At 41.8% G+C, this 21,994-nt stretch overlaps 1 pseudogene across 1 annotated transcript in view; it reads left to right on the top strand.

Moving 5' to 3' along the window:
- LOC309548078 (lamina-associated polypeptide 2, isoforms alpha/zeta-like) overlaps positions 1-14,637 on the top strand; it is a 587,917-nt pseudogene extending 573,280 nt beyond the window's left edge. Inside the window, exon 2 of the transcript in view lies at positions 14,461-14,637. The product of the transcript in view is annotated as a lamina-associated polypeptide 2, isoforms alpha/zeta-like (transcript). The remainder of the gene's footprint in view (positions 1-14,460) is intronic.
- Positions 14,638-21,994: the final 7,357 nt, after the last annotated feature.

The following is a 21,994-nucleotide window of genomic DNA, read 5'->3' as shown; positions in this document are numbered from 1 at the left end:
GATATAGAAATTTATATTGTCATTGGTTAGGGATATGTTTAATTCACCTAATACGATGGACATTTTCCACCTTTTGGTAATTTTATGCATTTTCCATTCTTTATGCCCCTTTTTATTATCAGGTTTTTGTGTAATATTTGCCTTTCGACCATTAGATGACAGTTCATTATATCTTTGCTAGTTGATAATACATCCAATTGATACAGTTTATAATTGAGTGTTAAACAGGCAAAAAATTTGGGGGAGCATACCCATATATTTCTAAAGCTGCTGCAGCTATGAACCAAAAGACATGTATATTAAAAAAGAATAGCGCGCAAATGCAAAAGAAATAACTACCAAATCTGAAGACAATCCATAAATAAAAATGGGGGTTTGGTCCCACCATATGGCCATATCGTGCTCAAGCCCACTACTGCGTCAAAGTACCCCATTATCAGTGGGTCCTATACTATCCATGAAAAAGAGATGAATCCAGCCTTTCTAACCCTTGGAGATAATACTCCTTGCTGGAGTCCCCTGTAGTGCATTTGCACATCCTTCCCAGCAAGGAGTATTATCTCCAAGGGTTAGAAAGGCTGGATTCATCTCTTTTTCATGTATAGTGTAGGACCCACTGATAATGGGGTACTTTGACGCAGTAGTGGGCTTGAGCACGATATGGCCATATGGTGGGACCAAACCCCCATTTTTATTTATGGATTGTCTTCAGATTTGGTAGTTATTTCTTTTGCATTTGCGCGCTATTCTTTTTTAATATACATGTCTTTTGGTTCATGGCTGCAGCAGCTTTAGAAATATATGGGTATGCTCCCCCAAATTTTTTGCCTGTTTATTATGTATTCGGTCTGACCAGACTATCGAGGTTGAGCAACCCTCCCCACCCCCCCGCACACACACCTGTACTCAATCAGTGTCCACCATCAAGTGGATATAGGAGGAGTCCCCTGTAGTGCATTTGCACATCCTTCCCAGCAAGGAGTATTATCTCCAAGGGTTAGAAAGGCTGGATTCATCTCTTTTTCATGTATAGTGTAGGACCCACTGATAATGGGGTACTTTGACGCAGTAGTGGGCTTGAGCACGATATGGCCATATGGTGGGACCAAACCCCCATTTTTATTTATGGATTGTCTTCAGATTTGGTAGTTATTTCTTTTGCATTTGCGCGCTATTCTTTTTTAATATACATGTCTTTTGGTTCATGGCTGCAGCAGCTTTAGAAATATATGGGTATGCTCCCCCAAATTTTTTGCCTGTTTATTATGTATTCGGTCTGACCAGACTATCGAGGTTGAGCAACCCTCCCCACCTCCCCACACACACCTGTACTCAATCAGTGTCCACCATCAAGTGGATATAGGAGGAGTCCCCTGTAGTGCATTTGCACATCCTTCCCAGCAAGGAGTATTATCTCCAAGGGTTAGAAAGGCTGGATTCATCTCTTTTTCATGGATAGTGTAGGACCCACTGATAATGGGGTACTTTGACGCAGTAGTGGGCTTGAGCACGATATGGCCATATGGTGGGACCAAACCCCCATTTTTATTTATGGATTGTCTTCAGATTTGGTAGTTATTTCTTTTGCATTTGCGCGCTATTCTTTTTTAATATAATTGAGTGTTATAATTTAAATTAACTTTTTGATGTGCCCAGGTTTTCTAGTAATGTTTTTTTTTATAAATATAGTTTTTCATCTGCTGATGCCCGCTTTTCATTGGAGTTGGTGCCTTGATTGTTTGTTGTGTGTCCTCGCTGGTTTAAGAGCCTCTATTAGGAGGATTGAAACGGGCGCTCCGTGGATGCAATTGGTCTCTGGAGTGAGACTTGAGATGCACGTTTACCTTATCTTAGATAATTACTATTTTTAACTGGAGCCAAAAGTGAGGCTTGACATGCACGTCTTGTGCCATCTTAGACTACCATTACCTCTATTGAGGGCCGAAAGCAAAGCTTGAAATGCATGTTCGGCACCATCTTTGATGACTATTGGGGAAACGGGATGATATATCCTAGTTTGCTATTACCGTCATACCAAACGGATGATTTCTGATTTCCATTGGATGCTAAATTTATATAAACCCAATGACTGGACACAATGCTCCACACCCCAGACGATGTTGAGTATGAAAAAAATGCAAAATATGACCGCGCCTAAGTGATGATTATTCTTAAAAAACAATAAATCACTGCGCTTGATCAATATCTAAAAGTATATAAATGGTTTTGGCAAATATTAGCAGCCGGCACATAAAGTTGTTGAATCCCAACTGAACACTAGAAATAATAACAAGGTGTGCAGCGCTCAATATAAAACCAAACAAAAGGTTAGTCAAGCTGTGCGCAATGACTATTAAATAATATACACATATGATCCCAAAATGAAATGAACACCATCTAAAGTAATATATTAAAATAGTGTGGCAGCTTACCAGAATATGTAGATCCCCATGACAGAGATCCACACCAGCTCCAATGGTAATTAACCTCAGGGCACAACTATCAACCATATAGATGTTGTCTCCTATCCTCAGACCCGCTCACACTCCAGGGATACTTTCCAAATTGAATCAATTTAAACCCTCATGGATGGTCTCACCAGGGCAGATAACATATGGGTTTATCAAAGATAAAGAAAGATAAACTCCTCATGGTGAAGTATGCAGAGACACTCAGTTTAATGAATAAGAGATTTTGCACTCACATGTCATGATAACATAATCAGCATAACCAATGTCCTGCAGAGGTGTTCCCTTTGAGTGGTTAGTAAACCGTGGATAGCTGATAACTCCAACCCAAGCCAATACACCGGAGAGATGCACGAGATGCCGGTTCCCCTACCGGTTTCGTCAGAAGGTGACGTCTTCAGGGGGCGTGGCTAGCCTCCGCAATCTGCTCACTTTTATTGGCCGATGAATCCGGAAGAGGGAGAGTGGCATACGTTCCAGCCAGCTCCTCCTCCTCCCTCAATAACTTTATCCACAACATTAACCACAACCAGGAAGTGCTTTAAACATCCATAGGACAACTCGGGGACATATACATCTTTCATAGAACTTCCCCAAATCTAACCTGGCTGCAGAGATTACAGCCATCCACTAAATGCAGCGCTATCAACAAGGCTATCAAACGAAAAGGAAGGAAAAGATATAAATAATCCTTCACAAATTAAATATAGGAAAAATCCCAATATTTGAGAACCCAAATTGGCTAGTCATCCAACGCATACCAAATGCATCAAAACTTCCCAATCCTTAGAGAAATTGGAGAAAAAAGACAAATACAGTGAGTCTCAAAAGAAGAGAAGGATAGAGAGGTAGGAGTAGGAAGGACTTTAAAGGTACTCAATAAGGATAGAAGCAAACCAACTTCACCTTCTTTCCATCCACTGAGTTTGGGTCAGTGAGTCCAGTGGAGGCCTCCACGGAAGAGGGCAGCAACAGAGAGGTTTCAGTAATTGTAAATAGGTTAAAGTTATGGAAGACAAAAAGGTCATGGACAGAGGGTAGCTTGTAATAATAGTGCAATGTGATCTGTCAAAGTATTGCTAGGTTTCACTATTACACTGCTTTCACACATCTGATGTGAACTTGCACTGATACCTTATACTCACCATAGACATGACTTGACATGTAAGGACAAAGTCATTTGCACCACAGACAAACACATATGCACTCCTCCAGGCAGCACTTGTAGTGCAGATATGTTGGATTGTGAAACAAAAAACATATGAGTAGATCTTACTCACAAATGCCAGGATTCAACACCCAGACAATATAAAAAACATGTTGGTCTTGGTCCTGTGCTTAGGTGTGCGCAGCTTATTGCATTAGTATGTGCACCTCAAAGCTCCAACACATATGCGTGTGCGACATATTTACCAGCCTCCTCCCGGCTCTCCATCCTGAAACAATGGGGGGAGTAAGGGAGCACACATGGGGACCCAGGTAGCAGAAAGAAGAGGAACAAGGACAGAAGGAGTTGTGAGGGGGGCATATATTTGTACAGATCTCCTGTATTTTCCTCCTGTGGCAGTTGAATGTCAGCGAGAGGGAGAGGAGGAGAAGCCTACTTTCAGCTGTGCCAGGAGGATAATACAGATCAGTTCCACTAAATTCCACCCTCACCGACAAATTGTGTTATATCTATTTTAAAGTTCTAAAAGAACCTATTAATTCTGCTAGAAATTCAGTAAATTTCTAACCTCTTGTGTTCCCTACCTCTAATGCACTGAAATCTCAAGCAACATTATCAGCCCTGAAAAAATTCTTCTGTGAACCACAAAACACCCACCCTCTATGTTATGGAGAGGAGGAGGTATGAAAATGTTCTATAGTCCTGTCCTATGGTGACAAGCCTGCTCCTCTATAGATAGAGTCAGTTCTGCTGTTAGAAATTATGGGGCCCAGTACAGCCTACCAGACAGACCCCCTCCCCCAAAAAAAAAATATCAAGATGATATTTTTACTAAAAATACACTAAAGACCTTATTAGCAGACATAAATATAACTTATTATACTTCAGTTATAAATAAAAACAATGGGGGATTGGTACCGATCACTCACTGTGTCCATTCAGAAAAGGAAGGGGTCCAATAAATTACATATTTACCAGCTCCTTTCCCCTACTCTCCCCAATTACCCCCTGAAACATCCCCCACAGCAGCCATCGGGAGAGGAGAGGAGGGAAGCCAGGCATGCTGGGGGGGGGGGGGCAGGGGAGCACACAGGGGCCTGGAACAGCAGAAGGAAGAGGAAGCTGGATAAGAGGGGGGACATTTTTTAGAACCAGTCACTTGTATTTTCCCTCTGCAGCGGCTGAATGCTTCAGGAGAAAAAAACAGCCAATTGGTTCCAGTAAATGCCACCGCCACTAACCCTCCTTTCAGGTGTGACAGGGAAGCCACACCGTTCCCCTAGAGCTATGCCATTGGTCTTGTCTTAATAATGTGTACAGGTTTCAGGCAGACTGAGACCTGGACATATGATTCAAAACTTGGATTGTCTGGGTGACAACCCTAAAGGAAGGAGAAAAAGCGGTCAGGGAGCTCACATCAGGACAGTGTTAAGGCCACAATACTGTACAAGTTCTATATACAATATATACAGAATATTGGTTCTATGGAAGATTAGCAGAAGTTAGCTAGGACTTGTGGTTCTAAAACAGTGTGAGCTGTGTTCCTGGGCCCCCTTCAGGAGGACCAGTGCTACCCCCTATCAGTGGCCCTGGATACAGTACAGGAAGGAAGCATGTTCAGTCTAGGACAGGAAGCATGTTAGCCGCAGGATCACCAGAAAATGTAAGGAAAAAAGGGAAACTAATGCAGCGTGGACTTGTATGCTTGAATATAAAACATTAATTGTTTTTTGTGTGTGTAAATACTTTAAATTATGTACTAGTCCTAATTAGGGATAAGCAAAATGTACCTGGGTTTGGACGTATGTTCAGCAAACATTACTGAAGTTTGGGTGCCTAATACAAACCCCATTATAGTCAGAGCTCTTAAGCTGTCAGTAAAGTGACGCATCTTTACAATGTATACAATCTACTACAGCAACACTGACATTTACAAGGAAAAAAAAATACTGTTTAACAATTTGACCTCTAAAAGTAGTTACCCCCTTCATGACCAGGGCATTTTTTGCGATTCAGCACTGATACAGCTACTTTAAACTGGCAATTGTGTGGTCATGCAATACTGTACGCAAAATACATTTTATAATTTATTAACACAATTAGAGCTTTCTGTGTGTGTTTTTGTTTATTTGTTTTTTGCGATATAAATGAAAAAATATTAAAAATGTTGAAAAAAAAAAAAATTTGTCTGATATACATTTTGCAATCAAACAATCTTTCTTCATAAATGTAGGCCAAAATGTTGTCTGCTACATTTCTTTGGAAAAAATAACCAATATCAGTGTATATTACATAGCCTATGTGAAAGTTATAGAGTCTACAAGCTATGGTAAATATATTTGAAAATTGATCAGTCCCAATGTATTGATGGCCTATCTTATTTCTGGAGGCCCTGCAATGCCAGGACAGTACATATACCCCTCAAATCCCCACTTTTTGGAAAGTATGCAGTCCAAGGTATTTAGGTAATTGGCATGGCAAGTTTTTTGCAAGTTGTAATTTTTGTCACTATTTTTTTTAAATGAAGAAAATAAATAAATGTTCACATTTTTTTTTGCATACTGTAACCAGTGCAATACATCATATGACTGTTGTGGTGAAAACCAGGAACACTGAATGGTGACAGTATTAAAAAAAAAAAAAAAAAAAAAACTTTTTATTAAACTTTTTTTTTGTTTTTTTTAACATTTTTTTTTGTTTTTTTTTTACAATTTGCCTTTACATATTTTTTTTTTTATCAGAGTAGTTCAGTGTCACCATGGGGGGTGATCAGGTTTTTTTTTACACTATTATTGCTTATAACAGTGATGATCACTGTTATAAGCAAAAGTTAACTGTCATGAATGGCTTCATTACAGCTTTCTTACTGTTGACATGATGTGACTGGCTACAGCAATCACATGGTACAGGGTGCTTTGATTGGCCCAGGTACCATGTGATAGCTGTAGGCCAATCACAGCGTCACAATACAGTCCAGAATGGAAGCCATTCATCACTGTTTTGTTCACATTATAATCACCTGATCGCTATGACCAGTCATAGTGATCACGCATGATACCCCAGCCACTCAAAGCAGCTGGGTACCGATCACCGCTTGACATGGAGGTCAGGGAATGGCACCGCTGCACACCCGATGGGGCGCACTAGTGTGCATGTACTAGACAACACACCAGTACATTGCCTAGCCTGGCTGTCCTGCCCGTCCGCAGTAAATGCACTGTGGGGGGGAGGGTGGCAAGCAGTTAAATTGTGGGTAAATTACACTTTTAGCTGCTTTACTTCTGTTTGTAAACAAACGGACAAAGGCTTCCTTCATTTATTCCAGACCCTGGTATCATAGATAAGGGACTGGTATAGATGTTAATTAGGATCCCCACCCAAAGGTACCCCCAATGTTGAGAGCATGTGGCCTGGTATGGTTCGGTAAGTACACTCCCCTCTCCTCCTTTTTGGTCTTCCAGGATGCATGCTCAGATAGCAGTCTGGTGTGGACTCCTAAGAGGAAACCCCACATTTTTTATTGATTTTTGCATGGGGGCCCCCCTTACAATTCATACCAGACCTGAAATGCCTGGTATAAATCATGGGAAGAATCCCAAGCAGGTTTTTTTTTTAACCAGCTGCTTTGTTTACATTGAAGGATATTTCTGGCCAGAAATTGAATGGGGCCAGGTGATGTCACTAATTGCTAAGGTCATCCTTTCATAAAGACCTTGAAAGTGGAAGAAGGAAGCTCCCATGAAAAGTAGTAGGATAAGAAATACCTGCTTCTATATATGATGTTTTGCTCTTGCAAAGCTCTGTCTGGCCAATCCTAATATGACTATAGAAGTCAATCATTAAGACATAATGAGTTGATTTACAAAAGGCAAATAGGATTTTCACTTTTTTACTTTGCAGGTGAATTTTTCCTAATTTGGTGAATGTGCAAAGAATACCCGTATCTTTTCAAAGAATACTCAACATGTTTTTTGCTTGCATATGATTGGATGATGGAATTCAGTGGACCTTTACCTCAATTACTAAGCTAAGGGAAAATTTCCTTGCAAAGTGAACAGTCTATTTGCCTTTAGTAAATCACTCCCTTGCCAAAATTGATTTTAACCACTTGATCATGGAGTGCTCTTTTTATGGAATGACAGGGCTAAAGCATTATCTTTACAATAGACAGAGCAGACTGAATATTAGACACTTTATGAGCTTTATGATTTGTCAATGTCTTGTGCATTACTGAAAGGGCCACTATCGAGAACAAATGTTGTATTTTGATATCATAACAGTGTTAAAACATTAGGTAATTATATTTAGTATAACTAATATTTTTTTTTATTTTGCATAATGTAACATAACATAGATAACATTTCAAGAGTTGAGACAAGCTGTAACTCTACAAAGGCTGCTTACAATGGTCACCTTTGAAAGTGTATCTATTAAACAATAATTACATTTTAAATTGAAATATTTTAGTGAGTTCATACGTTTTAAATTTTAGATCTAGTCATCCAACTATAGGATATAATTGTGATCATTATGTGTCATAAGAGAGCAATCACTGGGGCTGATTTATAAAAAACAAATAGGATAGCCACTGTGCAACAGAATTTGTACTTTGTAATGGAAATTTTCTTTAGCTTAGTGAATATGGGGAAAATTCCAATTGCAACGAACTGGAACAAAAAAGACAAGAAAGATGGGATGGAGACAAAGCAAATGAGTATGAGTACTATCAAAATGTATAACCTCTCCTCTCATACCCTTAGTGAGGCTGAGAATTCTCTTCTCACCAAGGGCCTTAGCTTTGCACCACACACCAAGGCCAGTAAGTTTAACCTGTTTAAAGATCTTAACCGTTTCATGCGGAATCTCACAGTGCAGCATCATTACATTAATCATGACACAACTCCATTGCAAACATCCCCTGAGATCACAACTAGTCTTGATGTAAGTGCCAGCACCGACAATTATGACCTCTCGACCTTAAAGCACCTATGGGACCTATGGGAGGAGGGACACATTGATAGTCAGCCCCTAGAGGCTTGCTTCAATCCCCCTGTCCAACACACGTCCTTTTATCCCCGATCCATTTTTTATCCCTCCCAATCAAGAGGCCACTTTCTAGAAACTTACTACCATGTGTTATACAAGGATTTAATCGATATGTGTGACAATGCCCCCAAACGGAAGTTGAACCTTTCCTCTTCCTGTGAGCAGCAAGCTCTTAAAGCCCTGGAATCCAACTTTGACATTATTGTCAAACAGGCAGACAGGGGGGGGGGGTTGTTATTCAAGATCGTACAGCCTATATCCAGGAGTCCCTTAGACTTCTTTCTGACAGGAGTCCTTATTCTACCTTACCTCTTGACCCCCTCCCTGATTTTCAACTGGCCCTTAGGCCGTACATTCATACAAAAGGAAATCTATGATGAAGTGCTTAGCAAAAAAGAAGGTCAGTTCCTGCTACCTACCATCTGCAGCACCCCATATTTTTATCATCTCCCTAAGGTCCACAAGTCACAGTGAATCCTCCTGGGAGACGCATAGTCAGCCTCACTAGTGGACTCTCCCAGTATATTGATTGGTTTCTCCAAATCATAATGCAACAACTCCCTTTCTATATTTGTGATTCCAGCCATGTTCTAGACATCCTTCAGAACTACACATGGGAGAATTGCTATTTATGGGCATCTTCAGACGTGTGCTCCCTTTACACTTCTATTCCTCGTGAGGTTGGTTTGAAGGCTCTCAATCATTTACTTACCAAAGAAGCTCAGTTTAATTCTTGGCAGGTCCTGCGTTTTGCCTTGAACATAATTATTTTACCTTTCTTGAAAAGTGTTATCTGTAGACTAGAGGCACAGCCATGGGGCAAGTTTTGTGCCCTGTTACGCCAATCTGACGATGGGATTCTCGGGGGAACATAACATTTGGCACAACAATCATTTTGTGATATATTGTCTTTTATGGGAGGTACATTGATGGTGTGCTTATTATTTGGTATGGTGACACCGATGCCTTTCAGGCCTTTGTTACCCATTGTAATTCTAACATCCTTGGGCTGAGGTTTACTCATATCCTTGACCAAGTTCGTCTTTTTTTTTTTAATTTGGAGCTCACACATGCATAGGGCTTTATTATTACCCTCAATCATTCCAAGCCAATTGGGGGCAACTCCTATTTACATTTTGGGAGTTGCCACCACCCAACTTGGAAGAAAAACATCCAGAAAGGACAGTTCCTTAGGCTCCGGAGGAACTGTTCCCATAAGGAAGATTTTATTGCCCAGAATGAGACTTTGTTTGCTAAATTTCATGAGAAGGGTTATCCAGAGGAGCTTCTTCAAGAGGCTTTCTCCTAATGCCTAGAGACACACCTGACATTTGGTAACAAGGCCCTTGAAAAAAAAGTCTCCATCTATATCTCAGGCCAGGTTCATTACAGGTTTTAACAATAATTTTAAAGCTATCATTCAAGTATTTAAGAGGCATTGGCCTATTTTACTTGCAGACCCCAAGTTGGGCCCGGTTTTACCGTCGGCCCCCAATGTGGTGTTTAGGAGAGCTCGCACTGTCAAGAACCAGATTTCCCCCAGCAAACTGACCAAACAGGTGAGGAGTATGGATATCAGAACCGATTTTGATAATAGGGTGAGTGTGTTTCAGTGTAAAAAGATAGGTTGTCTCACCTGTCAATTTATCTCCCATGGCCAAGATTCTTTATGTCACATTTCTGGGAATAGGTTTTCCATTAACCACTTTATTACTTGTTGCATCCAGTTTGTCATCTATGGCCTCCGGTGTCCTTGCAATCTCCTATACGTGGGTCGCACCATTCGGCACCTCCGCACTCAGATTGGTGAACACCGCCGGCTCAACAAGAAAGGGAAAAATCTGCATAGTGTCCCCCACCATGTTTTAACCCACCACGGCAGGAACAGCAGGGACTTTTATGTTTAGTTATTGAGTTAATACCCAAGGGGTCTCTGACCTGCACCCATCAGATGGCCGCCACAGCGCACAGGATTCCGGTCCTTGAGATCATTCCCTGCCTGGATATTTATCTTCTTCCACCATTCCTGGCTGTTCAGTACCTTCTACTCTATCTGATCAAGAGCTAGCCCCTGCATTGCTGTGGTCCATTACAATGTACATCAGTGGCTTGCCCCCTCCATGGGTTCTTTATTAAAATTGACATTCTTCACGTTTATTAAAATTGACATTCTGAACTTTTACTTGGTATTCTTTGTTCATTCTGCCATGGGACAGCTCTTTCCTTCTCAATTTGTTGCTGTTTCACTGATCTCATTGGTACTGAGTTTGGGTTAGCAGCGTCCCGCCAGCAGCTGACAAACATTCTCTCAGCAGGGACAGTACCCCAGCTCCTGGTCTTTTTTTGATTTCACCTTTGCAATGAAAACCTAGTTAACAATCTTGTGTTAAGGCGCTAGCTATTAAACCAAAAATATATCCACATAAAAACCAACATAAAAACGAAATACATAAAAGTAAAACAATTCCGTGCTGCTGATAGCAAGTGAATATCCTGGCTGTAATCAATTTCAGCATTGACAGTCCTTTATGCAATTTCTATTAGACACCATGTGTTCATTAGTGCCCCATGCTATTCTTACTTAAAAGTGCCCCTCTTTATAAATGTACTCCACCACCTGTAATAAGAGGGGCCACTCACCAAATGGCTTTGGGCCACCAGGACCCTTACAGTTTATATGGAATTCCTTTGTGTTGGTATGGGCTCAGCATACATCAAGTGTCACAAGCAGGGGTATCCCAAAATGAAAAAACAATAATGGATAATTGTGCAATATGTTTATTTATAAAAATTTCCCATAAAAAAAATAAGCCAGTAAACTAAAATGTCCTTGTGCCATGAAGCTGCACCCACTGTAAATCGCATGGTCAATATACAATCCTCGCCACTTATATCTAGAGCTGGCAAGTCGGACGTGACGAAAACGGGAAATATCACTGCTACTAGGATCTCAGTGCATTTCACAGGAAGGCATTATAAAAAAGTAATTAATAAAAAGGAGCACTTTTAGGTAAGAAAAGCATGGAGCACCAATGAACATGGTGTCAATAGAAATTGCATAAAGAACTGTCACTGCTGTAATTGATTACAGGATATTTACTTATTACTATCAACAGCATGAAATTGTTTTACTTTTATGTATTTGGTTTTCCTGGTGCCTCCATGGCAGCATACTAGTGATAGAGCTCCGCCTCGACTCCACCTTCAGGATCAGTGAATAGCATAAATTAAAAGGTATAGCCCCCCCCATCATTCTCCTTTTTTTCCTCAAACCTCTTGAACAGTGAAGATTGCAGCAGTATGTCCCTACCTCTGCCTGTGAAAACGGGCAGCTTCCACCGGGTTCAGCCTCTCCCGTGTGCAGTCCCTGTTCTTGGGCCGCTAAACGCGCTAATAAGACTGGGAACCCCTTCTGTGGATCTTCTGGGGTCTGTGAGTAACGGCGTTTCCTAATGTGGAACAAATATGCCGTCTTTTCATAAAATATATATGTATATATATATAATATTCATGAGTATGTGGATAAGGATACATGTATAATGTGGGGATTCATGGTGGCAGAGAGATCAGCTTTCCCTTCTACACTTCTCTGTCTTTCCATCACTATGCATAGTTTTGTGGGCACTGATTGTGATGTTTATTCCCAGTTATATTCTTAATTGCGTGTGTTATGGCTACCTTGTCTGGCGTTTGGGCAATTGGGGGCGATTCCCCCACGCAGCATTCTAATGGCTACGGCGTCCTGTTCCCCTGTTCGCGCCGGGTCGCGCCGTGATGACGCGGCGGCCGGCACATGCGCATTGACTCCCACAGCGGCCATCTTTTCGGTGGGAGTCTCTGTGCGGCGACATGTCGGGTTGCGGCGCATGCGCAGTAAGAATTGCGGGACGACGCATGCGCGGTAGAGACAACGGCGGCCATTTTGCCGTGGTCTCAAAAAAAAAAAAAAAAAAAAAAATATATGTATATAAATGAATAATTTATTTAAAGCTGCAGTATAAAGAAATAAAGAGGGGTAGTGTTGTTTTGAAGAAGGCAGAATTCAAAAAAGTTACAGGAAGTTAGGTTTTGGCTCAGGTATAGGGCAGCACATTTACAAATTATGTCTTAAAGGGGCAGTGTTGTTTTAAAAAAAAAAAAAATCCAGTCAATGGTTTCCCTGCCTTTCTATTGGTGCTTCGGCTCAGGTGGAGTGGAGCCTGATGTACTTAAACCAGGAAGTTTAGAGAGGCGGTGTCTTCGGTTTCAACTAGCCTTGCCCTGCAGACCATTTTGGTTTGCTCTCTCTCGGTAGGTGGTTTTTATGCTTTGGTTCTTACTCTTTCTCTGTATATAGGTGTATGTGTGTATATGTATATATATATATGTATACATGTTTTTCTACTATAATCTTTCCTTTTTCAGCTGATCCTCTTGCCCTTACCATGAGTCATTCCTCACGAAACCAAGATCCACCTGACCGTAATAGGTATGGGACCAACTTTTCGTGAGTATAAAAAAAAAAAAAAAAGAGTGCGCCACTGACATCCATTATTTTTGGTTTGTCACAGTCCAGTACCATCGAAGAGATCTCAAAAATCATCGGGAAGACGGGATGACCACAGTCCTGATCGCAGGTCACATTCCTCAAGATACCCAGAGAGATCAAGATCCAGAAGCCGTTATCGCTCTCCTTCACCACATTATTCTTCAAGAAAAAAGTGCTGGTCTTGTGGCGCGGAACCCCTCCCGAGAAAGCTGGTCTGTAAAGACTGTCTCAGGGATTATGCGGCCAGTTGTGACACGGAGAGCCGCCAAGTAGTTGATCTACTTAAACAAACAATGAAGGACTCAATTGCAGAGTTGGTGTCCACCATCCCAGCTCGTCCTATACCACAGGCTTCTCAGCCACAGGAATCGGATCCGGTGATCGCAGGTCCTTCCGCTATCACTGTTAGCGCAGTTCCAGCCACTAGAGATCCTTCCTCGGAGGAACATTCGGACAAATCTTCAGATGAAGAAGAGCCTTCAGGTTTCAACTTTGCTTTAGTTCAGCCGTTTATTCAGGCGGTTAAGCAGGCCATCGCCTGGGATGAACCAGCGGAACCCCGGCCTAAGTCAAAGTCATATTTCCCTTTCCTCAAGAGGAAACAAGTCGCTTTCCCTTTAATGGGAGAAATAAGGGAAGTGATTGAGAATGAATGGAGTAAGACAGATAAAAAATTCTCCTTCAACAGAGTGAATAAATTTTATCCGTTGCCGGAAGAAGGAATACAAGCCTTATCCTCCATGCCAGTAGTGGATGCAGCGGTGGTGCGTCTAGCGAAGAACATGACCCTTCCAATGGAAGATTCAACTTCATTTAAAGATCCATTGGATAGGCGCATTGATCTTGACCTAAAAAGATGCTATCTGGCCGCAGGGGCAGCTTGTAAGCCCGCTATTGCGCTGACTTCAGTCTCAAGTGCCATTCATTCCTGGACTGACAACGTTGAGACAGCTCTGCGACAGGATGTCCCTAAAGAGGATATTATCAAGTCACTTGAGGAATTGAAGTTAGCGGCAGACTTCGTGGGAGAAGCCGCCATTGACACAATTAGGTGCGCCTCTCGTTCAATGCTCCACTCAGTGATGGCTAAGAGGGCACTATGGTTAAGGCCTTGGACGGCTGACTTGGCATCAAAGCAGAGCTGGTGCAAAATACCTTTTGATGGTAAATCGCTATTTGGTGAAAGATTGGAGAAGGCCATTTCCAGGGTCACTGGAGGAAAGACTGGTATTCTTCCACAAGATAGGAAGGAACGCAGAACAAGGGGTTTCCTCTCAAGGTTCCGCCAGTCAAATTCTAGAGGCTACAGACAGACCCGTCCATTTAGGGACAATAAGAGGCCCTGGAAAGGTACCCAGTCTTCCTTTCTGGCATCCAGAAAAAATAAAAATCTCACTACCCCACAAGGGGAGACAAAGTCCTTTTGACGCCAGAAAAGAAGTGACCGATACAGTGGGAGCCCGACTTCGCCACTTCTTACCAAATTGGATGACAAAATGCCAGGACCCTTGGGTCCTTTCTACCATCCGTTACGGTCACTTCTGGACATTCCAACAGCAACCACCTCGGGCGACTTACAAAAAGACGACACTACCATCATCCCCACAGAAGGCACAGGCCTTAAAGGACTTTCTAGTTTCACTTCAACTTCAACAAGCGGCGGTACCGGTACCCTATGGGGAACGCTTCACAGGTTTCTATTCAACCCTGTTCCTGGTGGAGAAGAAGACAGGGGGTTGGAGGCCGGTTATAGATTTGAAAGGTCTAAACCGCTATATTCATCTGGAAAGATTCAAGATGGAGTCCTTACAGACAATAATCCAAACAGTACAGCCTATGGATTGGTTGATATCTGTGGATCTGCAAGATGCCTACCTACACATTCCTATACTTCCCGCCTTCCAAAAATATCTAAGGTTCGCAGTAGGTCATGTCCACCTACAATTTCAAGCTCTGCCTTTCGGCCTGTGCACATCCCCAAGAGTCTTCACAAAGGTCTTGATATCGGCCCTTGCCCCCCTAAGGGAGAAAGGGTTAAGAGTATATCATTACCTGGACGATATCCTCCTCCTAGCCGACTGTCCACGGAAATTGATTCTCCACAGGGACATTCTACTACAAACCCTGAAGGATCTAGGGTGGTTAGTAAATCGGCAGAAGAGTCAACTATCTCCAACCCAGGTGATGGTATACTTAGGGGCAGAATTCAACACGGCCAGAGGCACGGTCTCTCTACCCCAAATGAAGGCAACAGCAATAATTCAAAAGACACTTCATGCCATAGGAAGGGACTACATGTCAGCTTCACAATGTATGAGTCTGATCGGCTCAATGTCTTCCTGCATCCCTCTAGTGCCATGGTCACATTGGCACCTGAGGTTCTTTCAGTCGGGATTCCTGTCCCAGTGGCGCACACGTCAACTCTCGCAAACGATCCAGATAACATCGATAATGCGCAGAGGCCTTCATTGGTGGACAGATCCGGAGAATCTCGCCAAACCTCACCATCTGGGTTCTCATTCCTGGACCATGATCACATCGGATGCGAGCAGCCAGGGATGGGGAGCGCATTGCGAAACAATACAGATTCAGGGGAGATGGTCCTTTCCGGTGAAAGACTTGGTTTCCAACATTCTAGAGCTGAGGGCGGCATTCATGGCACTAACCTCACTAGCTCCTCAGGTGAGGGCGCAGAGGGTCCTACTACGCCTAGACAACAGGGCAGCGGTTTCATACATCCAGAAGCAGGGAGGGACCCGCAGCAGGACCCTCCTGAGGGAAGTAGAGCCCATTATGATCTGGGCAGAAAGGAATCTGGTGGCCCTCAGAGCAGCCTATCTACCAGGCAGATTGAACACAGTGGCGGATCATTTATCAAGAGACTTCGAGGACGCCAACGAATGGGCAATACATCCGCACATTTTTCAGCAGATCCTCAGCCTATGGGATCTCCCACAAGTGGATCTATTCGCAACTCCAGAGAACTCCAAGCTCCCGAGTTTCTTCTCACGTCTCCCTTACCCGCAAGCGGAGGAAGTGGATGCTCTGTCCTGCCCATGGCGGTTCACGACAGGCTACGCCTTTCCACCACGTCCCCTAATTCACAGGTTCTTACTGAGATTGACGAGGGAACCAGTACAGATACTGGCAATCCTTCCGTATTGGCCGAAGAGGCCTTGGTTTCCATTGGCCCTACGCATGAGCGTATGCTCCCCGATCAAGATTCCTCCCTTTCCTCACCTACTATCACAGGGGGGGAGGTTCCATCCAAGACCACAGACTCTGAACCTTCGAATATGGCTGTTGAGAGGAGGCGGTTTGAATCCTTAGGATGCTCCCAGCAAGTCATCAATACTCTCCTCAAAGCCAGAAAGCCAGCAACCAATTCCGTATATGCTAAGATCTGGAATAGGTTTGTGTCCTACGCGGAAACAGAAGAATTTGATCCCATCACGCCTTCTGTTTCAAACGTATTGGCCTTCCTTCAGTCTGGCCTAGACAGGGGTCTCGGCTTGAGTACACTTAAAGTTCAGGTGTCAGCGATTTCAGCGGCAACCAGCATCAGATGGGCAGATAATCCGCTGGTAATCACCTTTCTCAGAGGAGTTCTTAAGATTCGTCCTCCAAGTAGAAGTCCCTTTCCTCAGTGGGACCTTCCTCTGATTCTGGAGATGCTGTCCAAACACCCTTTTGTGCCGGTGGAACAAATTTCGCTATGGAACCTGACTTTGAAGACAGTTTTTCTAGTGGCGATCACGTCCGGCAAAAGAATTTCAGACTTGCACTCCCTGGGAATAGGGGAGGAGCATATATCGTTTTTCCCTGACAGGGTGGAGCTACGGCCTCTTCGAGGTTTCACTCCGAAAGTGACTACACCAGACAACTTAAGTGAACCATGGGCATTACCAGTCTTCTCAGATTCGTGTCAGGAACTAGATGTTCCCAAGATACTAAAAGCCTATCTGGAAATGACAGCAGCCTTCAGGAATTCGGAAAAGCTTTTCGTGATTCCTTGGGGTAAAAACAGAGGAAAGGAAGCCTCAAAAAGGACCTTGGCATCCTGGGTAGTCAAGACCATTCAAAAAGCCTATACTGCACAAAACATGGATGTTCCTTCCAGAGTGAACGCACACTCAACAAGAGCAGTGTCAACTTCATGGGCAACGAGAGCAAACGTCTCATTGGAGACAATATGCAGGGCGGCGTCTTGGTCGTCACAGCACACGTTTCTCAGACACTATAGAGTTGATCCAGGGGCTCTAACGACAGTTGAATTTGGAAGACGAGTTGTTCAAGCAGCAATGTCTTTGTCTAATTAAACTTTATTTTTTGATTAAGCATTATCCCACCCGTGTAAGCTAGTTATTTATCACTAGTATGCTGCCATGGAGGCACCAGGAAAACGGAAAATTGTATCATACTTACCGTAATTTTCCTTTCCTGGTGCCTATCCATGGCAGCATACGATCCCTCCCTCGGTTTTCCTATTTACGGAGAATGATGGGGGGGGCTATACCTTTTAATTTATGCTATTCACTGATCCTGAAGGTGGAGTCGAGGCGGAGCTCTATCACTAGTATGCTGCCATGGATAGGCACCAGGAAAGGAAAATTACGGTAAGTATGATACAATTTTCCGTTTTTATGTTGGTTTTTTTATGTGGATATATTTTTGGTTTAATAGCTAGCGCCTCAACACAAGATTTTTATGCATTTCTTGGTCACATATCAAAATTGATGGCAGCTGCTTGATGAGAAATTTGGAGCTTTATAGGAGGCACCATTTTATCTCTATATTCAGAATACCTAGTTAAGAAAACTAAAATGAAAAAACAGTATTTTTACTAGCACAAGAACTAATGATGGAAGTTAGCAGAGCTTCACTTTCTTCACTAGGTTATAGGAAATATTGACCTATTTGCCTTTAGTAACAACCCCAATACTTACATGGTATAATAGGTGTGGTTTTGGTTTTAAATTGTACCCAGTTAGCAGTCACCAACCAACTTTCCAGACTGCTATAGTTTTTGGTATAATTATGGGACAGATCATTATGATGGGCACCACTACCAAATAGCAATTCAAAAAAAGAAAAATTGACTTTTGAGGTATCTACTACACAATACAATCAATAAAAGGTCACTTTTATTTTAATATTCAAAGGTTAAACGATATGTATTCAAATCTTATATTTCCATACAGCTAATTTTCAGTTAAATAGAGCAGTTGGTGGAATGGAGAACACTCTAGACATCTTGCTGCTATAAAGACTGCTTCTTCATGAGGATGGTAGAGGTGTGTAATGCATGTTCAATTCGTAGTTGCTCCTTAGGCAACTTAAGGGTTCTGCATGACAAGCTCAGGGACATACCAGGGAGACTCGCTGAGAGAGAAGGACGGTCGGCTGTTGTTAACACAGCTGACTGTTCTTCTCCCTGGGATGATCATAGAAATCATGTGATCCTTCTATATAGGATCACATGTCTCTATGATCATTTCACAAGCCACACCCCCCCCACAGTTAGAATCACTCCCCTAGGCTCACACTTAACCCCTTGATCACACACAGGGTTAACCTCTTCCCTGCCAATGGCATTATTACAGTAACAGTGCATATTTTTAGCACTGATTACTGTAGTAATGTCACTGGTACCCCTAGAAGTGTCAAAAATGTCAGTCAGGGGTCCGATCTGTCCGCCGCAATGTAGCAGTCCCGCAAAAAAATCAAAAATCACCACCATTACTAGTAAAAAAACAATAAAAATTACATAAATCTTTCCCGTAGTTAGTAGACGCGATAACTTTTGCGCAAACCAAAAATATGTAGCAGAAAACAAATTGGCCTAAAATGTTAAAATATTTTGATTTTTAAATATTTTTTTTTGACAATGTCATATAGCAAAATGTGAAAAATATTGTTTTTTTTTTTTCAAAATTGTTGCTCTTTTTTTGTTTATAGCGCAAAAAATAAAAATCGCACAGGTGATCAAAATACCACCAAAAGAAAGCTTTATTTGTGGGAAAAAAGGACGTAAATTTTGTTTGGGTACAGCATCGCACGACCGCGACATTGTCTGTTAAAGTAACGCAGTGCCGAATTGCAAAATAGGACCTGGTCATTAAGGGGGCAAATCCTTCCGGTCTTAAAGTGGTTAAGTGGGATAAAGTATTTAAAATTAACAGATATCCTTAAGTATAGCCTAAAACTTGACTCATGAATACAGCCAAATCAATCCTTTCAAATTTATCGAGAGACCACAAAATGAAAACAGAAACCACCATGAAAGCAGAGTAGTTGTGGATTGCAATATTGCCTGCAGAGGATCTGCAGCCACAAATCCCCACAGTACAGTCATTAACCACTTGCCAACCAGCCGCCGTAGTTTTACTGTGGCAGGTCGGCTCTATTATGCGAAACGACGTACCTGTACATCGCTTTGTGTAACAGATAGTGGGGGCGTGCGCACACGGGCTGATTGGCAATAGGGGGAGTCAATCAGCAGGTCCGGAGGACCTGATGTCCGTCGGCCACCAACGATCACTCCCCATGGAGACAGAATGGCGATCTGCCTATGTAAACAAAGTAGATCCCTGTTCTGTCAGAGATGAACACAGGGATCCTGTGTTCCTCCTATTTAGGAACACGGGTCTCTATGTTCATCCAGTGAGTTACAACCCCCACACAGTTATATGGCACTCCCTAGGAGCACACTTAACCCTTTGATCATCCCTGGTGTTAACCCCTTCCCTGCCAGTGTCATTAGTACAGTAACAGTGCATATTTATAGTACTGATTACTTTAGTAATGTCACTGGTCCCCCCAAAAGTGTCAAAAGTGTCAGTTAGGTGTCCGATCTATCCACCGCTATGTCGCAGTCCCGCTAAAAAACGCTGATCGCTGCCATTACTAGTAAAATATAATAATAAAATTGACATAAATCTATCACCTAGTTTGTAGGTTGCACTTTTGTGCAAACCAATCAATATACACTTATTGGGATTTCTTTTGCCAAAAATATGTGGTAGAATACATTTTTGGCCTAAATTGATTTTTTTAATAGAATTGTCGCTCTTTTTTGTTAATAGCGCAAAAAATATAAAACTCAGAGGTGATCAAATGCCACCAAAAGAAAGCGCTATTTGTGGGGAAAAAAAGGACATTGATTTTCTTTCAGTACAGTGCAATTGTCAGTTAAAATAACTCAGTGCCGTATTGCGCAAAAATGGCCTGGTTATTAGGAGGTAAAACCTTCCGGTCCTTAAGTGGTTAAAAGAGAAATATTACAAAAGAGGCTTGTAAGTTAAATATCACACACAAAGCCAGCAGGTAAGTTCAGCCCACAGAAGGATAAATCATTAATTGTGTTTTAGTTAGAAATTCATTAGTTGAATTGCCAGAGACTATAAAAAGGAGAAACATTCCAAAAGGAAGAACATCTATAGTACCTAGGTACTCCCAGAGAAGATAAATGAGTGCCAGTGCAACATAGGAACACACATGGATGGTCCCTCATGCACTATATAGTAAAAAAAAATATTTTCGAACCATACGTAATATTATGAATATTTTTTTTCCATAAAACTGTGATTAAAAAAAGGTAATTAACTGATGTGTGTAAAAAGAATGACCAACATTTTATAGATCCCCCATATTTTCACACTTCATTCCACTTGCAAAAACATCCTGCATGCTGATTTTTCAGGATTGTGTTGATATGCTAATCAAACCAAATTATTATTCAGCTGCTGATTTAGGTATGTATTTTCTACTGAAATGAGTTCTGTGAAGCTGAATCAATAAATATTTGCCAATGCAGAATATCTCTGCTGTGTGCCGTGCACAGAACACGGGGCTAGTCTTATATTTTATGCATTGTTCTCTGGAAAAAAAAAAAACATGAGGAGTTAAATATCTGCACATGCAAACATAAATGAAGCTTCAGATCTGATTTAAATTATGGAAAAACTGATTTTTTTATTTTTGTGTATGTAAACAGTATGTTTGTATTAATCTATGTATGTAATATTTTCTGTACCGTGTTAGCTAAAAATATAACAAAAACAATGTTATTCAGCAAACTAAATTATTTGTAGAATTATATGTGAAATGATGGTCTATAGACACAATTTGCAAGTGCTCAGTGAAAATACTAAACCGACCACTGCGGTATCGCACAGCTGATATTAACTGTGTAAGCATGTTACATAATATTTGTGGAGATCCTAGCTATAAATTGTTTTTCACACTCTTATGTACAGTATGTGGACATAGGTAATGTAAGAATTTTAAATATATTTCACAGTTGGAGATTGGAAATGCCATTCCTCCTATAACATTTACAAAAGTGTACAATATCATTATATGTTACAGTGTATATATGCATGGAGTTTAAGTCTGGCATTGAGGGGAACACAATGCAGGCCTGGGAAGATTTTGAAGCAAAGCTATATATCTCAAGGCAAGCTACCCTGCAAATATTTCCATGGAGTTGTGACTTAGCAAAGTACAAGCAGTCCCCAGGTTACAAACACGATAGGGACTGTAGGTTTGTTCTTAGGTTGAATTTGTTTGTAAGAACAGTGCATTTTAAGTGTAACTCCAGCTTGTGGAGGGATGTGAGATGTTCCAGGTGCGTCTGGGCAGTCTTGTTATCTGAGGCTCTTGTGGCCATGCAGTACTGCAGTGTGGGATGTGTCCAGCGGGATAGGCTTTTATATTTGATCTCTGGATATATGGAGCCTATCTCTACAAGATTTTGGAGATTCGGCTTTTGAATTATCTGCA

This window comes from Pelophylax lessonae (assembly GCF_965119305.1).
Source record: "Pelophylax lessonae genome assembly, chromosome: 2".
Lineage (NCBI taxonomy): Eukaryota > Metazoa > Chordata > Amphibia > Anura > Ranidae > Pelophylax > Pelophylax lessonae.
This window is presented reverse-complemented; position numbering and strand designations above follow the sequence as displayed.